The sequence below is a fragment of the Dryas octopetala genome, chromosome 9, assembly GCF_963921425.1.
Source record: "Dryas octopetala chromosome 9, drDryOcto1.1, whole genome shotgun sequence".
In the NCBI taxonomy this organism is placed as follows: Eukaryota; Viridiplantae; Streptophyta; class Magnoliopsida; order Rosales; family Rosaceae; genus Dryas; species Dryas octopetala.
The window spans coordinates 2,561,447-2,572,389 of NC_141374.1; the positions used below are offsets into that span (position 1 = coordinate 2,561,447).

General features: G+C 39.8%; 1 long non-coding RNA gene and 1 pseudogene across 1 annotated transcript; both read left to right on the forward strand.

Moving 5' to 3' along the window:
- Window positions 1-242: 242 nt before the first annotated feature.
- LOC147273164 (uncharacterized) lies at window positions 243-2,054 on the forward strand. Its single transcript, XR_015124165.1, has 3 exons — window positions 243-319; window positions 1,040-1,168; window positions 1,985-2,054. It is a non-coding gene; the product is annotated as an uncharacterized LOC147273164 (long non-coding RNA).
- Window positions 2,055-3,598: 1,544 nt separating this feature from the next.
- LOC147273165 (uncharacterized) lies at window positions 3,599-10,305 on the forward strand (annotated as a pseudogene).
- The last annotated feature ends 638 nt before the right edge of the window (window positions 10,306-10,943 follow it).

Below are 10,943 nucleotides of genomic sequence, written 5' to 3' on the forward strand. Positions count from 1 at the left end.
GTTTTTGGGCTCACACTTTGATTTAATTACTGTATTCATTTATTATATTAAGTGCATGGCTCATTCTTTGAAAAGAGGTTTAAAGGTCAAAGTTTTAGTGTATTTATGGGCCCGAGGTTCGGGGCGTTACAGCTTCATCCAGGTATAATAAGATTCTTTCTTTGCTTCTTCTTTGTGGGTTCTTCTCAAATGGGTTTTGATTGCGTTGAGAGTATCGCATAATGATGGGGACTGATATCCGTTACCTAGGGCTCCTTTAGCAATGCGTATGCGGGAGGATCAAATAAAGCAAAGTATTCACTCCAAAGCTGATAATTTTGTACGTTATTTATGTGTCTTTCATTCTTTATATCATTATTTAATCATCTCAATCTATGAAACAGTTCAGTTCTTCTAGAGAATTTTTTGGAATTTAGTTTACTATATTGGATAATTGATGTGTTCTTGTGCATTTTGGATTCTTTGAGAGAGAGGTGAAATTTTGGACTTCACTTTGGGCATCGGTTTCTCCTGAGTTTTGGGATTCATTGTTTTATGCTACTCTTGTAGATTGGAGGGCTGCATTTGAAAAGTCTTCATTATCGTTTTTGTATATTTTATTGGCTGGTTGGAAAGAAATTATAAGTCCTTGTATTGTACATAGTGGACAGCTTGTCCACAACTTTGTACTCTTAGAAGGCTATTAATAAATTTTTTCTTATAGACAAATATATACATACATGTATAGATATATATATCAATCTATATATATATGTATCAATCTTTCACTTCCAAGAAAAGAAGGATTATATATATAAATAGACAGATTTACTCCTTCCGTAGTGTGTACTTGTGTGTATGTGTACATATATGGATGCTTCTTGCTTTCTTTCTCTTCATTTGTGTTGGTACTTGCTAGTAAGCCATAGTTCTGTTAATGTCATTTTTTTCCCTCTTATATATGTTAGATCTGAATATGTGTCGATGTTTTTTGTTTTTTCATCAACAAATGTAAAAACATGCATTTTATTATATTGACTGCTCTCATTGGCCTTTGTAGACTTGTAGTATGGGATGGAGATCCAATGTACCCAACTGTGAACTATATCCAAGATCCAGATGAAGTGAACGATTACAGAGGCCCAGATTCCATGAACCAACACCAAATATGTTGTCTTTTCTGAAGGAGGTCAGCATTTTTCAAATTCTCCTCCCTTTTCCTTTCTGGAACATTACTGAAGAGTTTATGTTTAGATTATATGTCATTGTGATTCGTAGTTTAAGGAATTTACTATGATTTTCTTTGTATAATAAAAGCCAAGTTTCTGAATTGGGAGTGAAGTTTTGTCCTCGTTTCTTTGATCATGGTACAAAGTTCGTGGCTGGAGGATTAATGAGAGGAATAGAAGTTGTTTTGTTAATTCTAGCATGTGAAATGTAGGGATTAGGATACACTTCTCCATTGGTCTGAGCTATGTAATCTTCAAAGATTAAACTCAGCACATGGCTACTGATTTTGAATTGTTATCATCCAACTTTCTGTGGCTCCTTGTTTTAGTCACTGTACATATGATTGGTATTTTTTTTTTTTTAAATATTGAAGAATACAAGAACTTAGATGGTTCTTATTACCTGAATACTATGTAGACTCATTTACTTGGGACTTGATTATTTAACATTAACAACTCTGTTGTCTGTGATGTTATTTGATTAGGCTGTACTCCTAGGATGTTCAAAGAATATTAATATCAATGTAGGACTGTTCTCAGTTGGGAAAGCATAAGTGGAAGTATACTTTAGACTAAAGTCCTCAATTCTCATACAGTGATAATGATTTTTTTATTTGACTTTTTTGAATTTTTATAACAGATTTCTCTCATTATTTATTTTTGTTTTTGTCAAATCATTATTAATATATGACTTACTAATTTTTTCTAACATCTGTTGCAACATTTTTTACTTACTATCTTCATGGCCTAAGTTCTAACTTATCTTTTTTGATCAGCATGGAAAAATCATATCAAGGGAGGAGCTTGAGAAAATTCTGTCAAAGGAGAAGACTGAAGAGCTTGAGGTAACCAAATGAAAGTGTCAACTTTTTTTTGTTCATTAAAATTTATCCAAATTTTAAGTGGATAGATTATTATGTGCAGCAACTTTCATAACAGCAAGTATGTAATAGTTCTCAATTTTTTGTTGACAAAAATGTAATTTTTTGTTAGCATATGAAAATCAAGCTTGAAAGGAACATTCGATAGAGTGTTTTGGGCAATACATCTAATTTAATCATTCTTGGTTTAACTCTTAATATTATGCAATAAAAGCAGACACCTGATATGGATGATGCTATGGCATGAGCTGTTGACATTGGCGAAAATGATGTAAGTTTGATTGTTTCATGTACATTAGATCCATAATTTTATGTTCTTACATTGATGCTGATGTGCCTTAGATGCATTTGTCCAGCGAACGTACTACTGGTCCATTATGGTTGTTACGTATGTAATCTCATTTGAAACTGCTTGTGATAGGATGAAGGAGAAGATAGTGAGGCTGAGGTTGATGAACAAGAGGAGAAAATCACATGCAATTGGAGTGTTTTGAAAAGTACCCCTGAACTTAACAAGTCAAAGGTGATTCTCATTTCCCACGGCATGTTTTTGTTTTTAGATTTGATTGTTTGAGAAGAGCATGTTCATATGTCATTTATGGACCAGAAAAGGAAAAATCCATTGCAATTAAAAAGTTTTATGTGGCACAAATTACACCTAGACATTGTAGCATCTTAAAAACAAAAGATCTCCTTCCTAACCATACTTTCATCAGACCAAAAAAAGAATCATTGCTATTTGACTGACTATTTCTAAAAAAGTTGAGGCATTATATTGCTAAATAGTCCACTCCCTTTTGAGTATACTTGAGATGGAGCTTAATAATTGTGATGTTTAACTTTTTCTCCCTTACAGAAGAAGTTTACTGGAAGCCAAGCTGTTAGAAAGGAGAGGGAAGAAGCCAAAGTACTGGAGATGCACTTTAACTTCAATGGAATTTGAATTCAGACCATGTTTTGAATGAGGATTGCAAGTCTGGCAGCTAAGTGGATCATTCTTTTCATAAGATTTATAGTATTGTTGAGGCTTTTTGTAATACAAGTTGTCCTAAATTTGATTTTTGTTGTTTAGTTTCGACATGGAGAATTGATGTTTATTGAAAAATCTAACTTTTTGTCTATTTTAATTATCAATTCAACTGGAAAATATTTTATTATTGGTAGATTAATGATTTTGCTTTGATTCTGAACAATTGGTGAACAACTATTTTGTTATTTAATTATTAGGTCAAATTGGTGGTTAACATTGGTCTGCCAAATTATTAAAAAATAATAATATGAATGACAACGTGCAATTCAAAGTTGTCAAAAAATAAATAACAACATGCGATTGCATGTTGTTGAAACATTACTGCAACATGCACAGCACGTTGTTGATTAACCAGACTACAACGTGCGCACGTTGTCTTACATCCACTATGAATGAATGATTAGACATTATGATGACGTGCATCGCCTTTTTTGGCAACGTGCAGTGCACGTTATTAAAGGATCTCACTTTTTAACGACATGTCGTACGACCACGTGCAGGTGCATGTTGTGTATTTACTTTAACAACGCACATTGCACGTTGTCAAAAGGCATTTTTCTTGTAGTGGAAATAACCCACGTAAGGAAATTTTTGGGTTTATCTCTCGCGCGCATAATTAAGGACCTTGGGCCTAAAAAGGTTTATAGTATTTCTCTTTTAATGGGCTATAATTAAGCTACTTTTAATAGCAGTTCAAAAAAAATGCTATAAGTAAATGCTATAATAGGGGTTATTTCTACTAGTGTAGGTATATGAAAGTGTTAAAAGGATATGTTATGAATCGTGCACGGCCTGAGGGGTATATAGCTGAGCGGTACCTTGTTGAAGAGTGTGCATTGTTATGTAGCAAATATATAAAACAAGCTGATGATATAGACTCTAGGCTTGCACGAAATGAAGAATTTGAGAATAGTTTGTTGTTGGAAGGGCGCCTACGTCTAAAGGGAAGCGAATCATTCTTCCAGTTGATTTGTTACAAGCTGCCCATCGATATGTGTTGTTCAATACGGAAGAAGTTCAGCCATATATAGAGTAAGTGTTCACATTAATGTTATTTATACTTTCAAACTCGCAAGAGACATTAGGAAAAATCTTCTAACACAATACTTTCTATACTAGTATGCACAAGGAGGAACTTAAGAGAGAAGATAGACGTCTCGAAAGAAATGAAACATTATTAGAGAAGAAACACATGGAGTCCTTCAGTGAATGGTTTGATGCTAAGGTTGTAAGAATTTTGTAATATATAATATTGTTAGTTATTTAATTATGTGATCAAAACTTTTATTTCTAACTCATGCTGAAACTTAATTTGCACAGATTAAGGCTGAGATGATTGACCAAAATATGTCAAAAACTCTTAGATGGCTTGCACGTGGCCCATTGCAGCAGTCTATTTCTTATTATGGGATGTAACGCCCCGATCCTAGGGCCCAAAAATACACTGAAACTTTGTCCTTTAAACCTCTTTTCAAAGAATGAGTCATGCACTTAAATATAATAAATAAATACGTTAAATAAATCAGAGTGGGAGCTCAAAACATTTATGTAAAATTCACTGTATAAGATCAATTAAATCAAATTAAAATAAGTCCCACTGCCTCGTCTTCTCCTCACTGCCTCCTCAGCCTGCTTAACCTGCAAAACACCAATAACCACACTGTACCATATCCATGGTACACCGGGTCATTCAAACAAATAACCCGGTAAGCTCACTAGAGCTCGTATGAGTGAAATGACGAAATAATTTATCCTCAATAAAATCCTCAACTTCCATACTTAATAATAATTCACAATAATAACCATATATATTCAATCACACAATAATTTCATCACCAATCATCCAAGCATCAAAATAAATCATAAATCCTCGAATTCACATCTTAAATCCCATCAATAAATAATAATCCTCATTCTGGCAAATCAATTGCCTAAGCGTCAGCTATTAACCTCAATCTCAAATCATTCACATCCTAACTCATAACCCCAATGCATAATCCATTCATCAATTCCATCCTCAAGATTCAAGCCTAGACTTACCAAGTCCTAGTCAAATCAAGTCCTAGCAAACAAAAGCACGCAAACACACAAATCAACGAAATAGATTATCTAATTTCACTCACTGTTTAACCACGTAAAATGACAAAAATGCCCTTCTTGGCTCCTTTGCTCGGATCTCCAATCCGGCAGCATAACGACATCGGGAATGAGATTTCCCGAGCCCGTGTACCTGTTAAGACCAGACAACCAATAAAAACAATTCAGAAACACAATTGGGCCACTGAACGACCGAAACGGGTGGCCGCCACCACACACGGTGGCTACCTGAAACGCCTCAAACCTCGAGCCATGAAAATACTGAACATCAAACTGTTAAATCTGCTTTCTCTTACTTTTGAGCCATACACAACAACATAAGTAATTATAATTTTGTCAAAAACCTTTTAAACAAACCACTAAGTAAAAACAATTAAAAAATTTTCTCTGGGTCCCACTGCCTCGTCTTCTCCCCACTACTTCCTCAGCCTGCTTTACCTGCAAAACAACTACACCCACACTGCACCATATCCATGGTGCACCGAGTCAATCAAAGAAATAACCCGGTAAGCTCACTAGAGCTCGTATAAGTGAAATGATGAAATAATTATCCTCAAATTGCATATTTGATAATGATCCACAATATAATAATAATAATCACTCCACCATTCTGGCCAATCAATTGCCAAATCATCAACTATTAACCTTAACCTCAATCATTCACATCCTCATTAATAACTTCAAAACACAACTATATGCCTATACCATTTCTCTAACTGATTCACGATAATCAAATCCACTCATCATATTCCAAAATCTTTCGACAAATTATCAACATTCTCATCCTCAAGATTCAAGCCTAAACTTAACCATATCCTAGCAAACACTGCAGACAAGCAACCAAACAAACAAACAGACTATCTAGTTTCACTCACATCGCTCTTTGAGATCCTCCCAGCTTTAAAACTTCTTTCAAAAATCTCCTTTCAAAAACCATTTTTAAATCCCTTTAACCGTAGATCAAGCTCTGAACTGAATTTATCCTTGGAAACTGATATCTCGAAACACTTATTCTTATAATTCACATCATTCTCGTACCTGTACTATAGACAATGTCCTGGCCACAATCCCGCGCTCGGGCAGGCTCAAATCCTAGCCATAATCTCGCACATAGAGGTCATTCCGAACGAGCAGACTCGTATCCTGGCCACAATCTCGTACGGAGGGGTCTCTCCGCACAAGCAGGCTCGTATCCTGGCCGCAATCTCGTACGGAGGGGTCTCTCCGTACAAGCAGGCTCATATCCTAGCCACAATCTCATACGGAGGGGTCTCTCCGTACGAGCAGGCTCGTATCCTAGCCACAATCTCGTACGGAGGGGTCTCTCCGCACAAGCAGGCTCATATCCTAGCCACAATCTCATACGGAGGGGTCTCTCCGTACGAGCAGGCTCGTATCCTAGCCACAATCTCGTACGGAGGGGTCTCTCCGCACAAGCAGGCTCGTATCCTGGCCGCAATCTCGTACGGAGGGGTCTCTCCGTACAAGCAGGCTCATATCCTAGCCACAATCTCATACGGAGGGGTCTCTCCGTACGAGCAGGCTCGTATCCTAGCCACAATCTCGTACGGAGGGGTCTCTCCGCACAAGCAGGCTCATATCCTAGCCACAATCTCATACGGAGGGGTCTCTCCGTACGAGCAGGCTCGTATCCTAGCCACAATCTCGTACGGAGGGGTCTCTCCGTACAAGCAGGCTCATATCCTAGCCACAATCTCATACGGAGGGGTCTCTCCGTACAAGCAGGCTCATATCCTAGCCACAATCTCATACGGAGGGGTCTCTCCGTACGAGCAGGCTCGTATCCTAGCCACAATCTCGTACGGAGGGGTCTCTCCGTACGAGCAGGCTCATATCCTAGCCACAATCTCGTACGGAGGGGTCTCTCCGTACAAGCAGGCTCATATCCTAGCCACAATCTCATACGGAGGGGTCTCTCCGTACAAGCAGGCTCATATCCTAGCCACAATCTCATACGGAGGGGTCTCTCCGTACGAGCAGGCTCGTATCCTAGCCACAATCTCGTACGGAAGGGTCTCTCCGTACGAGCAGGCTCATATCCTAGCCACAATCTCATACGGAGGGGTCTCTCCGTACAAGCAGGCTCATCCAATCCGTACTCGCATTTCCAACTCACAACATTTTTCCCAAAATTTCTCTGAACTCTGCCGAATCCTTCCGAATTTGATCCCCGCTTATAAACCATCACTTGTCTGTCACTCGAAACATACTGACTTTTCCTCAATAATTAGTTTGATCATTTGTATGTAATAACTGCCTAATCATCAATCATTAACCTCGACTATAAATAATCCTTCTCTAATTTGGTGACTCTCCTCTAAGCAACGCTATAATTCCCAATTAATTCCTTCGCCTCAAATCCTCGTCAATTCATTCTCCTATTTCAAATCCTACCCTTCACAGTGGCATTGCTCGGATACCAAATCCGGCAGCATAACGGCATCGGGAATGATATTTCCTGAATCCGTATACCTGTTAAGACCAGACAACCAATATTTAAATATTCAGGTTTCACAATTTGGCCGTTCAATGACCGAAATGGGCGGTAACCACCACGCACGGTGGCTGCCCAGCCTCAAATTACACACAATACTCACCAACACGTAAACAGACCCTAGGGTTGGCCTCTAAGAGTCCTGGGAAGGCTGATTAACAAGAAAAACCACCTAACTCGCCGCCACAAGTGGCGGAGCCGTCGGTGGCAGCGGCGGCACAAACATAGAAATATCCAAATTCAACTCCAAACAATCCTAATTATATAATAGAACCTTCAATTGTACGTAAACATCACAAATTTGAGTCCGATTTCAAGATATTCAAAATAGACCTAAACCTTAAAATCGAATTTCTAAAATCTCAAAATTTAACATCAACACCTTAGGGGAAAGATTACCCGTACCTAGAGGATCGATTTTGTCAACTGGATCGAGGGCCAAATCTCGCCGGAAAAGCTCGAACTGGCCGGAGAAGCCGCCGGCCTGAAATTGCTCGATCTGCCACCGTGAGGGGTCGTCAGAGCTAGGGGAGGACGTGGCTGGACTCGCCGGGGCCTGGGGAAGAGAACCCAGGTGGTCCGGCGTCCCGTCGTCGCCGGAAAAAGGAGATCGCCGACGAGGGCCTCTCTCGGTCTTCGCGTCGATCCGTTGCGATGGTGGCTTAGGTTGGTGATCGACGGCCAGAGGGAGGAAGGGGGAGGGACGGCGAGGCTGGTGGGCCGAAAACCCAGCCCATCCGCCGCCGGACGCGCCGCCACGCGCCGGTGGCAGATCGGCGAGAGTGAGGGAGGGAGAGACACACGGGAGAGGGAGAGGGTCGGGGAGAGAGGAGAGAGAATCGATAAAAATCTGGTTTTTGGTTTTAAAACCCACTTTTGTAAAATTTACAAGTTTGCCCTTTACTTCAAATGCCCGTAACTTCCAAACCATAACTCCGATTGACGCGTGCCGCGTGTCTACGAACTCGTGAACTCGAGACCTTTCCAACGTGCCCAAAGTCAAAGATGAAAGTTCATTAGTTTTAAAAGTCAATTTTGGGTCGGGTCGTTACACTACCCCACCCCAAACAACACACAAATTCACACCAAAAACAACGACGGACCTTAAAAAGACTCCAGGAGTTTCCGAAGAGGCACAACGACCGAGAAAAAACCACCAAAATCGCCGCCACACAAGGCGGAGCTACAGTGGCCGCGGCTGCAAAATAGGGGAATCAAAATCGAATCACAAATGGGTCAAACATGGACACGAAGGAGACGTCGAGAGGAGCCAAAACGATACCTGGGTCGACGGCCAATTCTCGCCGGAAATGGCCGAAACTGGCCGGAGAAGCCGTCGGCCTTGGAACTTCGATTCGCCGTCGTGGGAGGTTGTCGAAGCTAGGGAAGAGTACGGGAGGCTCGCCGAGACGAGAGGCAGAGGATCCAAGTGGTGGGAAGTCGCGGCGTTGCCGAAAAATCGAGATCACCGGCGAGGAGGAGCTCAGCTGTTCTGCGTCGTGTCTTCGTCGTGGGTGATCGGCTGGAGAAACGGAGGCCACTGGGAGAGAGAGAAGAGGGAGTCGAGCAGCATGGGCCAAACACCCAGCCCAGCCGCCGCCGGACGCGCCGCCACGCGCCGGTGGCAGGAATGGCGAGGGTGAGGGGCGAGAGAGACTGACGCGCGGGGGAGAGAGAGAGAGAAAGACAGAAATGAAGAGAGAGAGAGGAAATCTGACCTTTGGGTATTTAAAACCCACTTTCGTAAAATTTACAAGTTTGCCACTCACTTCACATGTCCGTATCTTTCAAACCGTAACTCCGATTGACGCGTGCCGCGTGTCTACGAACTCGTGGGTTCGAGACCTACCCAACGGACCCAAAGTCAAAATCAAAAGCCCATTTGTTTTAAAAGTCAACTTTGGATCAAGCCCAATTTAAAACAAAAATTAAAAATTAAACCAACTCTTTTAAATTTCCAAATAAATCCCCAAAATCCTTAAAATAAATTTGCAAAATATTTGAAATAACTCCTTGAAAAATACGGGGTCTTACATGGGATGATTATAAATGGTCTTCGATTTCGTACCAAGGATAGAGAGACATGTACACAAAATAATGGTATTTCGATCACTTGAAACCACAACAATTTGTAGAGCTAGTGCAAGAGACAATGCAATGGTCAATGAGAAAGTCATTTACTATGGAGTTTTGACAAATATCATTGTGCTGTCATATAGTGCATTTGATTTTGCACTATTCAAGTGTGATTGGGCAAACATTGTGAATGGTGTCAAAGTTGAGGATGGATTCACTTTAGTTAACCTCCACCAAGGACAGAGTCAATTTCAAAGGGATCCTTTCATTTTAGCATCACAAGCTAAACTGGTTTTTTATTCTAGAGTGGAAGAAACTTCTAGTTGGTATGTTGTCATCCAACCACCATCAAGAGGCTTTCAAGAGTTGGAGATGTGTGATGAGACTGAATGTGGGCCATCTACTCCATTTGATGTTTCAAGACTTAATGACAATGATAATGATGAAGAAGAAGAATATGCACGGATGGGTTTAGAAGGGGTGCTTTGTGATGCATAGTGTAACAATTTGTGTGATGGCTAAAAAAAAAATATAAAGATTGCATTAAATTGGTGTACAAGAAATTTAATGTCTTTTGATCAATTTGTATTTATATATAGCTGGACTGCTAGTTCATGTTGAGTTTAATATATGCTATCTTTCTTTTGCATACTCCTATGGATTTTCTGATTTATATTTGTTGCTAGTTAGAATCATGTACATGTCTTTTTTTTCTAAGGTTTGTTGCTAGTTGAAGAGAACAATAGCTTAATTTACTGCTTCATCACTAAATCAAGTATATGTCTATTTTTTTTAACAGGTTTGTTGCTAGTTTGAAAGATCAATAGCTTCATAGCATCATTGCTAAAGCCTTTCCAGGCCACAAGATATCTGGTTGTGAGGTAAGGCATGCCACCTTGTGTTTATGCTAGTGGTTTATTGATGAGTGTTCATTTTACGTTATTTTATGATACTAACTCCCTAACCTAGAGTGTTAGAACTCGATACTTTGGTGTCTGTTATCTTGTTTTTGTGTTTTTAGGTCTAATGAAGTAAAAATAGGAAATAGGAGCAAATGGAGCCGTTTTGGGACATTTCCTGGACAAACTAGGAAACGAGCAGAAATCCTAGTCAAATGAGGATTCCTAGTCACAAGA